A 20,358-nucleotide genomic window follows, 5' to 3' on the forward strand; every position below is an offset into this window, starting at 1 on the left:
GATGACTAGCGAACTAGTGATTCTATTATAATAAGTGTTGGTTAGCTAATAGAGAGTAGTTGGTAAGTATTGACTAGATACATATTCTATGGTGATATGAATATTTTTATGAATATTTTAGTGTATTTTATTTGGTAATGACTATTATGATGATATGTTGACACCCAGAAAGGCCGGAGGATACTTTTGTGATAATGTTGATACCCAGCAAGGTCAGAAGATATATTTATGATATGTTGATATCCGGCAAGGCCGGAGATTGATTACGATAGTGATGGTCCTGATGAGGATAGTTATGATGAGTTGTGATATTGATTGTGTACTTTGCATTTATTCCTGCTGGTGCATTGCCTATCACCAGTATGCACCTATATTTATCGGCTGGTATAGGAAAGTTGCATAATATGGGTGAAGAATATGTCTTGTGTTATTGTATGCTGAGTGAACCTTCCGAGTCTAGGGAGGTAGGGGCACGCATAGTCTTAGCTAGGTATATGGTTGTCCATAAGTCGTGGACTAAGAAGATTGAGTCTGTGAAGGTCCAATGGAAGAATGATCTTATTGAGGAGGCTACTTGGGAGACCGAAGCAGACATGCGTAGCAAGTATCCATATCTTTTTGATGATTCTGATAATTTCTTATTTTCCCTTCTTGTCTCTGGTTTGCTCGTTCGGGGACGAACGATTGTTTAATTTGTATCTGATGTAACGACCCTCCCGATCGTTAATAAAATTTTCTCATCTCCCATATTTTAGCCCTTCGCATAGTTTGTATATGTGAATTGTGACTCATGGGATGAGTAGCCAATTTTTTTAGATATTCGAAAGAAATTTAAGTCATTAACAGGGTTATTGAATTTGAAAAAGTTAAACCCGATAATGGTTAATCTTTTATCAAGATGACCTCGAATTAGTGTAGTAATACTTTCAATAGGTCAGGAATGTACTTTTTAGTTAATATACATAATTGATTTATGTTTATGAGGTTTTCGAAATAAATTTTGAGTATTTATTAAAAGTTTAGGGTATTTTAGATGATTAGTGAAACTAATGGTTTAATGGGTTAAAACCACAATTCTTTTACCATCAGATATTACGTGAAAGGACTTTCGGTTAATAGGGTTTAATTCTTTGGAGGATAAGCAAGAACGAAAGGAGAAAAAAAAAAGGCGAGCTTTAGGTAAGGTGTTAACTACAGTAATAATAATTGCCTATAAGTAAAGTCATACCTGATATAGAGGAAATTGATGTAAATTTATACATATAGTGGTTACTTTATCCTAATCATTTATAAATTGATTGTGCTCTACTTGAAAACCAGAAAACAATTGTTTTTGTTGTTAAACTTGTAGACTATTCTTCAACTATGGCCAACATACAGTACGCATACGTCTAATATATATATATATATATATATATATATATATATATATATATATATAGTAATACCGTGCATGTTTGTTGTTCTCTTGGATAAGGTAAAAAGGGATCTTTGTGATCAGTCTTTTTGAAGGTTTCTGGTTTATTTTTTTGAAGCCAATTTGAATAAAAAAAATAATGATGAAAGTAATTATTAGCCAGTCATTAGATATCCTAATGCCAAGGTTATGTTCTTAGGGAATTTAAGTGTGCAGAATCCTAAACTCTCAGTTAATCCATGCATGACCCTTGACAGTGTTCTTAAACTTGCGGTTGACATCAATACTCGATAATGTAAATTATAAATAAGCTGAGTAATAACTCTAGACATGTTCATATCCACAATTTTGATAATGGAGGTTTAGGTTTAGAATTTTTAGAGTGAATATTCTTGACTTGGGGCCGAATAATAACCCATTTTAGTTGAAATTTGACATACTAGTTCATACTCTTATGAGGGCTATGTATATTTGAACAGATTTTGAACATTCTGAATTTATGAGGAAGGACAGGACACTTGTGTACTAGTATCATTCGGATTCGTTGGTTGAGATAGGTTATGGTTTAATTGGAGTTTAGACTCAATTTAATTTTGTGTAAGCTCCTAAATTATATACTTGTTAATTGGTATTCAAATATGCTTGAAATTGTTGATGTTTGGACTGTTGATGCGTGTATAAATGATTATTAAAATTTTACTTGATGGAACTCTCTTATGACTTTAAGTGTACTTGTAAACTTGGTACATTGTGTTGTATGTTGTGAGGTTGTGTAAATTGATATTGATAATACTTGTTTATATTTATGTTGGATTGGGTACCACGCCGGTACGTTTAAATTTATGTTGGATCGGGTACCATGCCGGTACATTTATATTTATGTTGGATTGGGTACCACGCCGGTACGGATATGTTTATGTTGGATCGGGTACCACGCCAGCAAATTTATATTTATGTTGGATCGTGTACCACGCTGGTACATTTGTATTTATGTTGGATAGGGTACCACACCAGTACATTTATATTTATCTTGGATCGAGTACCACGCCGGTACATTTATATTTATGTTGGATCGGGTACCACACCAGTACATTTATATTTATGTTGGATCGGGTACCACGCCGGTGCAGTACGTGAACATAGATTGTTCCCTGCAGGTCCAGAGTATTTGGACAAAAATAAGTCCCATAGCATGTGTGTACGTATTTGTGTTGATTCTGTGGATGTTTATAATATGGTTGATGCTCTTGATGGTTATTTGGCTTATTTATGAGTACTGTTTGACCTGTTGTTATTGTATTGTTGATGCATTGAGTATTTGTTATGTGATGATGTCTGTCTACTTGTTATCTAATTTATGGTGTGTACATGCTATTAAATTGAGTTGGCCTATGATACCTACCAGTAAATAGTAGTTTGTACTGATACTACCCTGTACTCTTCTTTTGTTGATTGCAGAAATTATTCTAGAGGTTCATACCTGATCTCACCTCTAGAGTTTGATAGCAGATCTTGATCCAAGGGTTGGCACTCCGTCTCCAGGCTATCATGGGTCATCTTATTTGTTCTTTTCCATCTTTCGGGCAATGAAACATTCTTTACTTACTTTATTTATGAATATCTCTTTAGACACAATCTTTGTTAGTAGTTCTTGTACGATGACCTTCGGGTCTTGGGGATTTTAGTAAGTAGTTTATTTGACTTCTACATTAATAATAATTAGTCCTAAATTATTGTATTATGTCAATTTTATGATAATATCATCTTAATAATGACTAAGTGATAGGGTAATGGTTCAATTTAGTTAGTTCTCCCACAGGAAGATTTGTATGGGTGCCACTCATGGTAATTTGGGTTATGACAGAGGCCCCCACGATGAGCCCTGTGCCAGGACCATCGTAAAACTTTTGAGAAATTGCAAAGAAGCCACCTCGCGTGATTGAGAGAGTTCCATGTAGCTGGAAACCCACGTGGAGTCTGACGCCGCGAAGCTACCAAGGCGCAATGGACCTTGTCATACCCGATTTTTACCAAAGGTCAAACGAGCATGACATTATGGACTCAAAAAGAATTGATTTTGCACAGAGTCGCCACCTAATTTTTAAGGAAAAATAGGAAACCTACTTATTTGTTTAACAAGTGTGACTTTATTTAATCTGCGAAACCATTTTAGATTCCAGGTAAGGGTTAAAATTATTTCAAAGGGAAGGAATTAGGCACCCTTCAGAATCCACAAATGTGGTTTCTAGCCAGACTTAGGTTTATTAAAAGATGAAGGAAAAAATCGATGTTTAAAATATAAATATAGAATGCATTTTAAAATAATCTTCATTTAAAGTGTGTATAAGTTACATATGTCATTGTAAAAATATGAACGTGAAAGTATGTAAAGACATGCAATCAAAGTACATAAGAAAATTGTTTGAAAAATGAAAAAGAATTCATAAAAGAAAGTATTTTTAATTCTGTTTGATTAAATATCTAAATTAATTTAATTCTTTTTTGTATAAAAGTTAACGGCCTATGTTTGCATATACACGTGGTGAAGTTTGTATAAATAAAGAATATGCCCGTCCAACGCCCCAAAAAATAAAATTTCACTATGATAGTATTTGTACAAGTATAAAAATATAAAAATACAAACACAAAATTTAAGGTCTTCTTTGCATGCCATTCCCAACGAGTATTCCCAATAATCTGTATAAACATTTCTAATAACAAAGTTAGTAACAAATAACTAATTACAAAATAAATTATAAAGGTATGTGTGCATATATGTATTTAAAAGTATAATTTTTGTTAAAAAGCGGGCTCAGATAAATTTTTAAAGAAAATTATAAAAATTTCATCATTGCCCGAATTAATTTATTTTATTACATATTTATATACGTAATATCCGTCTCTTTGTTTGCAAAGGCCTCAAAAATCGATGAAAAATTTCTTCATCGTCCAAGTGTCGATCCTTGATATAAAATAATAAATTTGAGAAAATAACATCCGTCTTTTATAATGGAATGGCCTCAAAAATCTAACGGAAAGATAATGTCATTGGTCATATCAAATTAATACCAACGATAACAACATATCTTGAAAGGATAAATTAATCAAAACAATAATTGACACAATACAACTCAAATAGGATAATCAAAACTGCAAACAAAATTTAACAAAAGAAAAAATCTTACAATATAATAATTAAATAAACTAAAGCCACAAATAACATAAAGCTATTAAAGTAAATTGTTAATAAATGTCAATACAAATAAAGAAACAATTAGTAAATAGAGTCAACAATTCAAAACTAAGCCGAAACCATACGAAACAGAGGCACTTACTGAAAAATATTATCAATCACCACAAAATTCAAAAATATCAATTTAGATTATAGAACAAAATGACACGGGCAATTCAATAAAAGAGACGTACCAACAATTTAACAAAGAAATAGAATAACTTCAAATTGCGATGTCATATTTTGTATTGTCATAGTATTGTCGCCCAGATCTGAAAAACTGATAAATAAACCGACAATGGCTCATCATTTCCGATTGAGTTTAGCCGGAATCTGACATGGGTTTGTTCTTGGTTGGCCGAAATAGTGATAAGGAAGAGAAGGTGGTGGTTTGTGGTGGTGCAGCTATTTTAGCGGTGTTGGGTGGCGCGTAGCGGTGGTACGGTTGAATCTCGCCGGCCACGACCTTCGGCAAGGCAGCGCAAAAAAGGAACAACGAAAAGAGGAAAAATTGGTGGTGTTTTGCTAGAAAGGGAGACAAGGGGTGGCACTGATGGTTTCTTGGTGATTGTCAAAGTGGTGAGGCAAAGGAAGGGGGATTCCACCGAATCACCGTTGGTTCGCCGGTGGCGGTTTAAGGCTTTTGGGGAGTGAGAGAAAGAGAGAGAAAAAGGGGAGAAAAAGAAAGAAAAAGAATGGTGGAGAAGCAATAGTTTTTGTGTGTATGTGTGGTCTGAGTATTTTGTGTTTATATGTGTGGAGGTATATTTTTGTGATAAAAAGAAAGGAGATAAAATCAGTAGGTAGTTGAAAAATGCATCTCAATAATTGACCCCTTTTTCTTTATATTATAAATAAAAGTGACCCCATGTTTAACCAAAAAATAAAAATTGACCCTTTCTTGTCTTCTTAAGACTCTTCTCAGCCGTAGGTTATTGTTAGAGTTAAAACAATTTACTTATAATTAATTAATTATGCGAAGACCATTTAAAAATAGAGAAGCTTTTAGAAAAATTAAAGAATCTTTAATTAGTAACTATTCAGAATATATAAGTCTAAATAAAACAAAAGAAAATCCACAAAAATTAGCCTACTTAATTACATTAATATCTAGTATTGAATCAAAATTAATAACACATTTAAAATCCAGAAGAATAAAACATATACCACCTAATTATGATAAAATTAGATTTAGATATCCACCAAGATATTAGAAATATAATTAAAATGAATAAAATACAACAATATAAAGAACTAAAACAAATTATCTCTGAAAAACGTAAAGAATTAAAAATAAGAATAGAAAGACTACATTATAATATATTTGCCGGAGTTAGTAAAAATTCAATAGATACACAAAAAGATGAAATATCAAAATTAGAATCACAAATAAATAGTTTAGAATATGTATATCAACATGAACTATTCACAATAAAATGAATAAAGAAGAATTTATAATAGATGAAAAAATATATGAAAACTACGAAGGATCAAAAATAAAAATAGTATTTTCTAATCTAGGACGAAGATATAAGAAAATAGGCGAACATTTATATCTAATGTTAGAAAAAGAAGAATTAAAATTAGAAGATAAATTAACAGCAATGGTAAGAATAGAAAAAGAAAATGAAGAGATAGATAGGAAAAAAGAAATAGAAAAAATAAGACAACACACTACGGAAGAAATACGAAAAATAGAAGAAACCAAAAATAGTAGAATTGCTGAATTAGAAAAAGAATTACAAATGTTAAAAGAACTGTATGAACAAAGACAAAAAGAAAAAGAAGAAAAAGATAGAGAACAGAAATTACTAAATGAGATAAATCAATTTAAGGAAAAATTAGAAATAAAAAACGAAGAATTAGAAATAAATAATATAGATATTGAAGAGACAGATAATTATGAGTCCGAAGATAGTGAAACATATACAGAAATATTAACAAATACAAAAAATTTAGAAATCAATGAAGAACAAAAAGAAATTAATGAGGAAAACTTAGAAAATACCCACACAGAAATAAATACTCTTGATAAAAAAGAAAAAGGAAATATAATACCTAAAACAACAGAAACAAGAAAATCCATATATTATAAGAATAAGTTTAAAAAATATAATGAATATGATAAATGGATACCAAAACAAATAGTGAATAAAAATTATAACTTTTTAGATCTAGACTGTGTAATAGATTCAGAAAAAACAATACAATTATGGATAGGATATATGACAAAACAATTATTAGATAATAATATAAATATAACAGATGCACCGGAATATATAGAAAAAACACTAATAGGATCAGTAAAACTATGGTTTGCAAATTTAACCGAAAATAGCAAAAAAGTATTAAGAACTAATAAACCTATAGAAGGAACATCATCGACAACAACTAAACTAACACCTATAGAATTATTAAAAAAATATGAAACAGCTATAAAAGATGAATTTGGTAGTACGACAACAATCGAAGAAGAACAAAATGAAGAAAGAGATATGAATAGAAATTTAATGTTAAAATTAGCAATATGTAATATGTGTTATATAGATGAATATACTTGCGCATTTAAAAAATATTATTATAAAGGAGCATATAGTATAGAAGAAAGTAAAGAAATAAGAAAATTGTATTTTAATAAATTACCCGAGCCATTTAGTTCGAAAATAATAAAAAGTTGGGAAGAAGCAAAAATAGTAGATACGTTAGGAGCAAGAATAAAATATTTACAACAATGGTATAGAAACTTATGTGAAAAATATAGAGAAGAATTAAAAATGAAAAAAACATTAATAAGAAATTTAGCTTGTTGCAAAAATAAAATAGCACCCCAATTTGGATGCGAAGAAAGATATTATAAGAAAAGAAAAAGACATAAGAAATATAAAAAATATAAAAAATCAAAATATAAATATAAGAAACCAAGAAAAAGATATTATGTAAAAAATTATACACATAAAAGACCATATAGAAAAAAGAAATCTATAAAAGAATGTACTTGTTATAATTGTGGAAAGTTAGGACATTTAGCTAGAGATTGTAAATTACCTAAAAATCCAAAAAATAAACAAATATCAGAAATAAGAATAGATAATACAGAATATATGCAGATAGATTATATAGATTATGAATTAGAAAGTGAAGATAGTATATATGAAATTTCAGAAAACGAAACAGATAATGAAATAGATAGCGAAATAGATGAATCAAATGACTGAAGAAGATATAAAAATAATAACAAAGGAAGAATATTTAAATGATGAAGGAACGGAACAAAAAATAATATTTGACAGTAACATATTTGATGAAATAAAAGGGAAAGAATTAGATTTAAGTGTTAAAATACCAACAGTAAAAAATATTTTTATTAGGAAAAAAGATGAATATTATGTAGTATGTCAAAAAGAACATGTAATAGACTGCAGATATGCAAAAGGAAAAGCTAGTATACCACTAGTAACAAAAAGAATAATTAATAAAGAAATAAATGATATAAAAAGTAAAGGAGATCCAATAAAATATGTACACCTTGGAGGTACAGAGATATTAATAAAAGCATGTTTTAGGGAAGGAATAGATACACCAATAGAATTATATTTAGCAGACGATAGAATTATAAAACCTATAGAAAAGAGCATAATAACTGCCGTAAAAGGAAATCTAATATATCAAAAATTTAAATTTATAATAAGTGCAAATTATTCAGTAGCAGTAACAGATAGAAATATAGATAAATCATTAGTATTATATTGGAAAATATCAGGAATAGAATTAACCCCAGGAAGTAAAATATTTACAGCAAGATGCAAAAATCTATATGTATTAACAACAAAACATAAAATAACAGGAAAAAATAAGATTAACAAAATACAAATAGAAAGCCCATTCGAACAAATAGTAAAAACAATAGATTATAATGACTATACCTATAGAGACATAGATACAGAAGAAAATTTAGAAATAGTAAATGATAGAACAAGTACAACAAAAAGAATAGCTAATGAAAAACCAGAATCATCAAGCTCATCAAAAAGAACAAGTTATGAAACAAATTCAATAAGTAATTTAAACCAATATTACATAACAGGAAAAATAAATGAAAAAGAATACCTAATACTTTTAAATACAGGACAAGAAGAAAATCATATAGCAAAATATCTAGTAAAAAATGAAGAAATAAAAACTGACAATGATATATGCCCAGATCTACCAAGAAGTTTAATAAATAATAAAAATATAGCAGAAAAAGAAATAATATTAGGAGTGAGAAAAATAAAAATAGATTTCGAAATAAAGGAAGAAATGCAAAAAGCAGATATAATATTAGGAATAAAATGGTTAGAACAAGTAAAACCATATAATATAGAACATACACAATTAACCTTAACATATAACAAAGAAAAGTTATTCTTAAAAATAGCCTTAACATGAAATGAAGATATATGTATTAATGAAGATAGTAGTAGAAGGATATTACACTAGATATTATACGCCTATGATAGATACAGAAGCAGAAGCTAATTTATGTAGATATAATTGCTTACCAGAAAGCAAATGGGATAAATTAAAAACACCAATAATAGTTAAAGGATTAATAATGAAGGAAGCCTAATTACTTATAAAGCTAAGAATGTAAAAATACAAGTATGGGATAAGATATTAACAATAGAAGAAATTTATAATTATGAATTAACATCAAAAGATATACTTTTAGGAATGCCATTTTTAGATAAATTATACCCACATATAATAACCAAAACAGACTGGTGGTTTACAACACCATGTAAACAAAAAGTAAAAGCAAAAAGAGTTAATAATAAAATAAGAAAGAAAACTGATTGGATAAAAGGAAGTGAAAAATTACATAAAAGTTAGAAAATATAAAAAATACTGAAGATACAGTAGAACTAGTAGTATTTTCGATAAATAAAATAGAAATAACTACATTTTCAATAAATAAAATAGAAATAATTCAAAAAAAATTAGAACAATTATATAGTGAAGATCCATTAAAAGGATGGGAAAAACATAAAACTACTATAAAAATTGAATTAATAGATAAAAATAGCATAATAACACAAAAACCATTAACATATAATTTTGATGATTTAAAAGAATTTAAAATGCACATAGATGAATTATTAGAAAAACAATATATACAAAAAAGTAATAGTAAACATAATAGTCCAGCATTTATAGTAAATAAACATAGTGAACAAAAAAGAGGAAAAAGTAGGATGGTTATTGACTATAGAAATTTAAATGCAAAAACTATAACATATAATTATCCGATACCAAATAAGATATTAAAAATAAGACAAATCCAAGGATATAATTATTTTAGCAAATTTGATTGTAAATCAGGATTTTACCACCTAAAGCTAGAAGAAGAATCTAAAGAATTAACCGCATTTACGGTACCACAAGGATTTTATGAATGGAACGTGTTACCATTTGGATATAAAAATGCACCAGGTAGATACCAACATTTTATGGATAATTATTTTAAACAATTATCTAATTGTATAGTGTACATAGATGATATATTATTATATACAAAAATCAAAGAAGAACATTTAAAATTATTAGAACAGTTTACAGATATAATAGAAAAATCGGGAATAAGTCTAAGCAAAAAGAATGCTGAAATTATGAAAAACCAGATAGAATTTTTAGGAATACAAATAGATAAAAGTGGAGTAAAAATGCAACAACATATAGTACAAAAAATAATAAATTCGAAAGAAGAATTAGATACAAAAAAGAAATTACAATCATTTTTAGGATTAGTAAACCAAGTAAGAGAATATATTCCAAAATTAGCAGAAACCTTAAAACCACTGCAGAAAAAATTAAAAAAGGATATAGAATATAATTATGATGAAAAAGATAAAAAACAAGTTCAAAAAATAAAATTACTTTGTAGAGAATTACCAAAATTACAATTTCCAGATGAAAATAGAAAATTTATATATATAGTAGAAGCAGATGCTAGTGAATATAGTTACGGAGGAGTACTTAAATATCGATATGAAGCAGAAAAAATAGAACATCATTGTAGATACTACTCAGGTACATTCAACGAGACAGAAATAAAATGAGAAATAAATAGGAAAGAATTATGTTCATTATATAAATGTTTATTAGCATTTGAGCCATATATTGTATATAACAAATTTATTGTACGAACAGATAATACACAGGTACGCTGGTGGTTAACAAAGAAAATACAAAATTCAGTTACAACAAAAGAGATTTGGAGACTAGTTTTAAATATATTAAATTTCACATTTACAATTGAAGTGATCAGTACTAACAAAAATGTTATTGCAGATTACATATCAAGACAAAGCTACACAGACTGAAATAGTAGAGGAAGATACTCTAGAAAAAATACTTAACACCCTAACTACGCTTTCAATGAAAGTGGACAGTATGGGTAATGAGATAGAAAAGCTAAAGACTAATGAAGATAAACTGAAGTCTATAGCTACAAATCAGCTAACTCAGCAGTGTGTAGAGCTATGTCGATCGAAAGACATTAAAAATCCAGAGCTAGAAGGAGACGTTGGGACACTCCATAAAGCCCATAACATTTATCAATCTACTTCTGCAGGTACAAGCAAAGGAGTTAATAGACCAAGATACCAGAATGTAAATATGAATAAAATATTTGAAAAATCATTTACACCAAAAACACAAAAAGACCATTTATTCATACCCCCACAAGTTAACACATACCGAGATAGCCTAAACAAAGATAAAAAAGTATACAACTACACCGCCCAGAAATACATAGAAAATATATACAGAGTACAAACCTTTCTAAACCATAACCCCAGAGCTACAGACATCAAGGAACCAAATACCAATTATATAACGCAAAAATTACAAGGATATAATAAATTAATTGCACTACCCAAAACTAACCCAAGCCTAGTTAAAACCTGTTTTGACTATGGACTACTAAATACCATATATACCCAAGACGGAGAAGAGCTAACAACTATGGAAGAATTTTACAAGATATTCACTACCTACAAAAGAATAACAAAAGGAAATTTATTTTATATAAAGTGTTATACTGCACCAGCAGAGATATTATATGATGAAATAAAACTAGTTATACAAGTTGTAAAGATAGGACTAACAAGAGATATGATTATACCAGAAGATATTACGCAACAACTGGAGATACCCAGAATTGAGATACCAGATTTTTATGCAAATAAACGACTTATTGGACTAGCTACGATCATTCAAGAATTAGCAAATAATTATACTAACGGAAACCCAATATGGAGCTACTATTCAAGAGATCATCAAATGATATATTCAAATTCGAAAGAGCTACGACAAGCAGATATGGAAGATGTAAGACAATGGATAATGACGCTACTCAACCCAGAAAAACAATCTACCGCAAGAGCAATCAAAAAAGGATTTATTTCAGACGGACTACTAACAAGATACTGTAAAATAATTGGACACAAATATCCAGACCACCAATGTTCGAGGTGCAATGGAGAAGATAATATTATTCCAGAGGTACATCTAGAATAAAAATCAAGAAGACAAAATGCCAGCTGGAAAGATAAGATAAAGAGCAATAATGGAGCAGATACGACAACGGAAGATATTTGGACTTATTGTACAAATTTTTCTTATGATACAATAATGTAAAGCAATTATTACTTTTCTTACATTTATGACTTTTCTTTAGAGTAGGATAGGCCATAGGCCATTTTTGTTGACTTTATTTTCTTTAAGTTTTAAATTTTTAGTTTTTAGAAAACGTGTAAAGAAAGTTTGTAAATTTTCGTTCTATATATAACAAAGGCAGAAGGCATTGCAAAGGCAAGCCTTCATGCGTTGAAGCAACTTTCCTCTCTCCACTCCATAAAAAATATTTTACTCAGTTAATAAAATAAACATATTCCAATAGAAAAAGCTATGGAGCAACAAACTTCAGAAATATCAAAGCTACCTGAACAGGTATATCCATTTATGATTATGAATAGCTAATTTCATAATTCCCAACAATCATGATATGATAAAATAAATTCATACTAGTTACTTTATAGTAGAATTATTCGAAGAATAATATGTTAAGAAGTTTATTAACAAAGAGGAAACGGAGAAATATCCCTAAGTACTATGCCATCCTAAAGGTGAAACCAATGAGGCAAGAAGCCGTGGCGGGGAGTAACCAGAGTAGAGGCGTTGTTTAAGGGAAAAAGTATCCGGATTACCATGTTAATAGTGACGGAAGAACATATTATTTAAGAATAATCTAGTATATAGTAAGCTAAGATGACCATATTTTGTTATGTACATGGTTGAAGGAAATATTTTGAAAAAAGCAATTTTATGAAAATGAATGATAATTTATCTGATGTGATGGTAGATAAATTCAAAATACTTATTTTGTATGCACTTAGAAATATAAAAGTAGCAGATATAAGAAAAATCATATTAGAAAAAGCTTTTGGTAAATATTACATGACTAGAGTAAATTATATACCATATCTACCTAACTACTCTTATAAATACTTACGATGATAAGTTACATAAAATTTTTAGAAAAAGATATAAAAAAAATAAAAATACAGTTACTAGAAAAACAGATAAAAATAAATATAGATAAATACATGGAAAATAAAGATATAAAATTTCTTAATAAAAATATGCAAAAACTATTAAGGCTAAAACAAACAACTACAAAACACTATAATAAAACCAATTTTAAAAGATAGATTACCTAGATTATCTTAAAGTTTTAATCTTATATATACTCAAAGATATAGAAATAATAGATATTAAGAAAATAATATTAGAAGAGGTAATAAACTATGAAATTGAAACTACAAATTGTCTAGAACAGTTATACGAGGAAATTTACCCAGAAGGATATTATTCAGATTAAAAAATGTTAGAATATATTAGACAAACTAGAGAAAATCAAGAAAATCTAAATAATGAAATTAATTATAGAAACCGAATTAGAAAAATAATGGAAAACCTAAAAGAAAAATTAGTATGGATAGAAAAAACCTTAGAAAATTTAGATAAAAGTACATGTGATAGTTTATATAATTTAAAAAACTCACTACGAGAAGAACAACACAAGATAATAAATAACATTGAAAATCTAGAATTAGATATACATTATAGCACAGATAGGATAAATTATTATACAGAAATTTGTAACTCTGCAATTACTACAGGATAAAATAATTAATGAATATATCTTACGAAAAAAGTAAATTATTAAAAGATATTGAAACAAAATTTAAAAAATATCCACGCATAAATAAAAATAGATTCACTAGAGACCTAATCAATCTATTAGACCTATTAAATCCGCGCACCCCCCTACAAATGGTAATAATATCTACTGTAATATCCTTCTACTACTATCTTCATTAATACATATATCTTCTTTTAATCTATGTACAAAGACTTTTTATTTAATGGACAAAAATATCAATCTGTCACCTCAAGTGTCAACTTTTAAAAAGCAACGAGACCTTGACTTGATTTATCGCTCTGTGTATAAAAATAAGTGAACCGACTTACGTTTATGGATTATACAAGAATATGAATGACAATTTATAATTACAGAAAAATATAAATAATAAATAAAAAATATAATTATCTAAAAAACTATATTACACTATAAACATTTAAAATTATAATATGTAAGAAAGAATTGCAGTGTTATGCTATGTACGTATGTAGATAACTATGCAAATATATGATAATAAACTGATAAAAATTCTAAAATTTACGAAATTAGGGATAATTATCAATAAATAATGCAAAGTTAAAATATGACAATAAATTAATAAAAAATCCTAAAAAATGATTATTATCGTTAAAAAATTATAAAAAAAAAATGTGTGAAAAACAGCATTTTGTGTACTTTAACGATCACAAAGCCTAAAAGTACTAATTTTAAGTATGGAGAGCCAAAAATAGATGTCAACAGGCCTCACAGCATGAGGCAGCCTATTCTAGACAAGATTTCCCAAATTCATTTATTTAAAGGGCATTTCAGTCATTATACCCTTTTGAAATTGTTTTGTTTCCGAATGATAAGTGGTATTGTACCACTGTTCTGCCCCCTTTTTAAACTTAAAACAACTCGTACGACTTATGAGTTAGACACTTTGGGATCTTTTGTAAGATAATAGGGCGTATTAGTGTAACACCCCGTAGTTTGCCTAGCTTAAATTCGTTCCTAGAATGATAAGGAATAGCTTCCAAAAAGAAGAATAATTATTTCATATGGAATTTTCCAGATTTATACCTTCCATTATGTGGGAAATTGAATAAGATTTCCATCAATACCAAATTCTCCCAAATTCGAAACTCGGTTGAGGAGTTAGTGCATTTTTAAGTTGACAGTGTCCCACCTGAGCAACCACCGCATCACGGTGAAGGACAATTTCATAATTGTCAATTCCAGTAGACCTTCGTGATATTGGCACATCGCAGAGAGGTCCAAATATTCAATTTTCAATTTCCAGTGGCGCAACGCAATAGCACCGCGTCGCGCCAGAGTGGAAATTCGCACTCGTCCTTTTCCCGTGGCTTAACGTGATTCACTGCGTCGTGGTGAAGGTTTAATCGTCGTGTTCTTAATCCATCATTCGAAAATTTTTTCCATGACTTTTATCCTAAGTAAGTGAATTTCTTATTAGGTGAATAATATTCATAGAATTCACTTAGATCCAAGTGGAGCTAAGAACATTATATTCATTCAAAGTTTGGTGTTTAATTCTACAAGGGTCAACTTTGAAAGTGTATAGATTTTTATCAATGTAGAATCTTATATCTCAAGACCCACCAAATTTTAAATAATTGAATTATCTTTCCAACGATACCAATTTTGTCTTAATCCATCACCCGAGCAAAAAGTTATAGCCATTTTTATGTGAGGCAGTAAGCTGCCGCGATGATACCGCGTCACGGTGAAGAGCAAAATCGGGATACAGGTTACGAATTTCTGATTAAGATTAATGAGGGACAATGGGGTCTTCCATCCCCTCAACTCAGGTCGCAATATAGCAATAATAGCCGCCATTGGGGCATTATTTTGCCTCCATTATCCTACTTTACTCCCAAGAACAAACCTTAATCAATTCTCTTCGAGATTCATCCATTACATCACCTTCTATTCATGAAAACAATCAAGAATTAAGCTTTCTATTCCAAGAAGTTCAAGAAGAACATTCCCAAGAACATCAATTTGAGTTATCTTCTTCAAGAAACAATATTCAAGAACACAAATAGGAATTCAAGTGAAACTTATTCATCAATTTTTTTTCAAAAGAAAACCCTAAAGCTCAAACTTACTCTCCAAGAAATTCAATTTTCCTCATCAATTCTCCAAGATAGTTCAAGATTAAGAATTTCCAATTCAAGAACTCCAAGAACTCATCTTCAAAAGCATCATAGGAATTTAAGATTCAAGATTTCTTATCTAAGATCATCAATTAAGGTATGTGGGGCTATGAACAAGGACAATTATTTCGTCCTTGTGCCCAAAAACTTATTTTAATTCCAATTTTACTGAATTTTTATATGATTTCCCATGAAATTCAAGTTAGGGTTTATACCCATTATTGTTATTCACAAGCTTATGAGATTTCCCGTGATTTAGAAGTTAATTACATGATTATTTTCATATTTTCATGCATATTTAGGAAATTTTCAGATTTTGAATTAATTTATCAAATTTTACATTATCTAGCATGAACATTTTGATATTTTAACGTGAGTTTGATGCATGGGTCATTAAGCCCTAATAAAAGATTGCTATTTCAAGGTTGTTTGTGCTACGTGCACCCTATGATAAGATTATTCTCAGATTTTTGATAAAAATTTGACATTTGGTCCTAAGCTAAGATAAAGAATCCACATTATTCATATGACTTGAGATTTAAAGAAAATAAAGAGCATAATTGTTTTTCTTGTAGACCCTTCTGCTATTCTGAAGTGGATTTGCTAAGATCCTGAGCATAAGAATGGGAGTAGTATTTAGCACCGAGATGGGTATGTTATCAAGGTTTCATGCCCCAGAAATACGTTCCACGTTCCACTATAGGATTAAGATTATTCCCACTTCTATGTGGATGACTAAGATTGTGACCATTTAAGATAAAGGTTCTATTCCGATGGAAATGATAGAACAGCTCTCCCCAATGTGGGTAAGACGTTGGACTCCATGAATGCTCACATGGTTTATGTTGGTTAGAAGAACCTCCCAAAAGAAGTCCCCTACTCTTAAAGCAGTCTATTGGTTTAAAACCTTGAGATAAAAGCATGTATTTTAGAAGCTGTGGTTTTTTTTAGATTCCTAAAGCCTTAACATAAAGTGTTTTCCCTACAGACTAATGATTTTAGAAAAGATTAACAGAAAAGCTTTTAGTAAACTAAGTGTAAAGACTCACAAATTTTAGTCAGATTATGTTTTACAGAAAGATATTAGCTACAGATTTCAGATTCAGAAGTGAGCTTTTTTTTGCACTTAGACAGTATGATTTACACACAGAACATTAGTACATCTTTCAGAACTAAATATTATGACTCACTATATTTATAAAGTATGATTTTTTTCTTATTATTTTAGATTTTAGTATTTCAGATATTTCAGCTTATGTGAGTCATTTATATTTAGCATGCATTATTTTACGAATTATAATGATGAGATAATTTTTTACTTATGCATTCACCCCCATATACTCAGCATATCCTCAAAGTACTGATCCACATATATGTCTATGTGCTACATTATCTCATAATGTAGGTACGAGTTGTAGCACATATACCATATTTAGACAGTTGCAGATTTCAGCCAGCAAATAATGAGTCCTCTTTCTTCGGGACTTTAGTTAGATGTTATTTATATACTTTACTTTCTTACTCATATGTATTGATTAGTTGTAGTTAGAGTCGCATCCCAACTATATATAGCCAATATAGTAGAGGTTTCATAGACGTCAGTTAGAGTCAGTTATGTAATTCTAGTTCATCTTTTCAGACTTTATCAGAATGAAAAAGTTGTATCAGTATTGTAATTTCAAAGACTCCATCATTTTTATATTTTCTCATAGTAAACTCTATTATTTCATACCTATTTAATCAATTGCTTAAAAATATACCAGTCATGGGTTAGCTTGGGATTACTTGTGGTCCTAAGCACTGTGTGATATCTCGGGACATATTTTTGAGGCGTTACAAACTTGGTATCACAGCACAAGGTTCAAGTTTCCTAGGGTGTCTGTGAAGCCGTGTCTAGTAGAGTCTTGCAAAATAGTATGGAGACGTCTGTATTTTTCGTCGAGATGCTACAGGGTATTTAAGAAAAAGTTTCCCTTCTTTTTATACTCTAGATCGTGCTGTAAAGTTGTTCCTTCAGAAACTCCTGTCTACTCATGTGTTATCACAAATTTATTTATCTATGACATATTCACAAGATAACATGATCAGGAAGTTCCAATTCCTCTCCAAATAATGCTCTCAGATTTACTATCGAAAATTTCAGAAGTCATACAAAGGGCTTGAGAGGAGCTCTCTAGTGTTTCATAAGTCTTTCAAGTTGAAAGTTACATTCTCATCCTTATGAGTTGTCTAGCTGAGACAGAATTAGATATGTATTCAGATTGCCTATTGACCCTTTTCCATACAGATAGTGCTCATGAAAGTAGATAGTATAAACCTAGATTGTTAAACGTAGTGTGCATTTGAGGGATGTTATGAACTTTTTGTTATGATTTATGAATATTAGAACCTTATTATAGTTAGAAGTATGGGTATAGAAGAGTAGTGATAAGAAAAGTGGGAATGGCGATTGGTAGAAAGTGTAGAGGTAAACTTGTGCATATTATTGAGATGTGTTAAAGTGATATGTCCTTGTGTGTTATTTTAGTGGAGGATGAAGAAGGAGTTATTAGTTAATGTGAGCTATTGTTTGCTTGAAGTGCGGAAGGATTCATTGATGAAATTTATTGTGTTTAAAAAGGTATAGGATATCAATGAAGTATTTGGTGGTTTAGTATCATTAATTTAGGCTTCTCTTGAGGTTAAAAAAAAGAAGTTAGTTGAAACTTATAGAGCTATGATAGTAATTTAGATGTATAAAAGGGAAAATAGTAATGATGTGTAGAAGAAGGATGTGTTAATGGATTGTAAATAAGATAGGCCAAATGATTATGATTGGTTATTTGGACTAGTGTTTCTTGATGCTTTATTATATAGTTTCCCAGTGAGAATAGTATAGTATATGAGGTTGGGTTGGTACTCATGTTTAACACTAGACATTAAGTTTAAACAGTGGATGGTCATCAAGGAGGATGTAATGATTTCTTGGCTAGTGCGGCTAGTTGGAAGTAATCTAGTAGGCTTGAACAGTGTATGCAAGAGCTTAGGTTTATTTATTAGAAATTTAGTATGATGTTACAGGTATGATGTAGAGGTATGACCAAGGTGATATAAGGTTGCATTATTTTCCGAGGTTATTACGTGTTCTGTGTGCTTAGTAGTACCGTTGAGTTGTTAAGAGAAAGGAGACTAGTTATATAGTATATGATGTTCTTAATAGCTAAGTTAAGAGGTTATGGATAGATGATGTTGAACCTTGGTATGATCTTAATTTTCATGGTTTAGAAATATAAGTTTAGAGATGTGATATTAGTAGGCTATGACGGAAGCAGTATGGTTTATTAAAGGTTGAAGATATCCGTGTTAAGTGTTAGAATCTAAGTTTGAAACTTTGAAGATTGAGCAAATAGAAATAAAATTTAAAGCTCTAGATGGTGTAAACTTTGGATGTAGTGATACTCATGAAGACTCTAAGTAAGTGTTCAAGTTATTATGTGATGACTAGTGGGCTATAGAAAGATAGAGTTGTACCTCGGAAGGAATATTGTAAGTAGGTTTTACACTTTCAGGTGTAGTATTTCAGAGTAAGTTTGTTATTTACATGTCTTTTTGTGTTCCAGACTCTAGAGTGCAGTGAGTATAGTTCAGTTTAGAGTATAGAAAAGGGTTCCACATACTTAGAGTGATGGCTTAAAGCTAAGGGGGATATTATAGAGTGAGTAACAAGGTCATACTTCCAAATTATAGTGATGATGAATACTTGTGTAGATGGGAGAAAGTGAATGTGTTATGTTTGGGAAGATTGTTTTATGCTTATTTTATGTAGGTCTATAAATGAAGGATTATTGAGGTGAAGCTTTTTGTGTCTGACTTGGTTAGTTGGGAATATTTTATGTGTGTCTTCCTAATAATTTAATAGTGTAAAGAAGTTGTTATTGATAGAGGTATTAGAGAATATGAGAAAGATGCTCATAAGGATTATAAGCTAAATCAAGTTATTATGGTATTTAAGGGGATAGTATAGTTAAGAGAGTATTTGAGGAAGTGTTGCTAAGTTTTTAAGTAAGAAAATGCATTGCTTAAGGCCTAGTACTTCTAGCCTAACTTATGATTCATAAGTCTATGTTCCATGCTATAGATTTGGGGCAATGTTGTAATTTCCTATTCAGATGTCTTGCTCAGATCTTGCTCGGAGTCCTTTACTCCCTAATATTGTTAGAACTTCCTAAAAGAGTGTTGAAGAAATACCCTATTTGGGTGTGAGCATTTAGTCATGATTTAGTTCGTAAGTACCCCGCGTATCATCTCAGTCTTTTCCTAGGAT

At 29.9% G+C, this 20,358-nt stretch overlaps 1 long non-coding RNA gene across 1 annotated transcript; it reads right to left on the reverse strand.

Annotated features, from left to right (window-relative positions):
* Positions 1 to 3,984: 3,984 nt before the first annotated feature.
* On the reverse strand, positions 3,985 to 5,475 carry LOC124898975. The gene is made up of 2 exons (XR_007056125.1): positions 4,844 to 5,475; positions 3,985 to 4,114 (listed from the first exon to the last, which is right to left on the reverse strand). It is a non-coding gene; the product is annotated as an uncharacterized LOC124898975 (long non-coding RNA).
* Positions 5,476 to 20,358: the final 14,883 nt, after the last annotated feature.

This window comes from Capsicum annuum, chromosome 5 (genome assembly GCF_002878395.1).
Source record: "Capsicum annuum cultivar UCD-10X-F1 chromosome 5, UCD10Xv1.1, whole genome shotgun sequence".
Classification (NCBI taxonomy): Eukaryota; Viridiplantae; Streptophyta; class Magnoliopsida; order Solanales; family Solanaceae; genus Capsicum; species Capsicum annuum.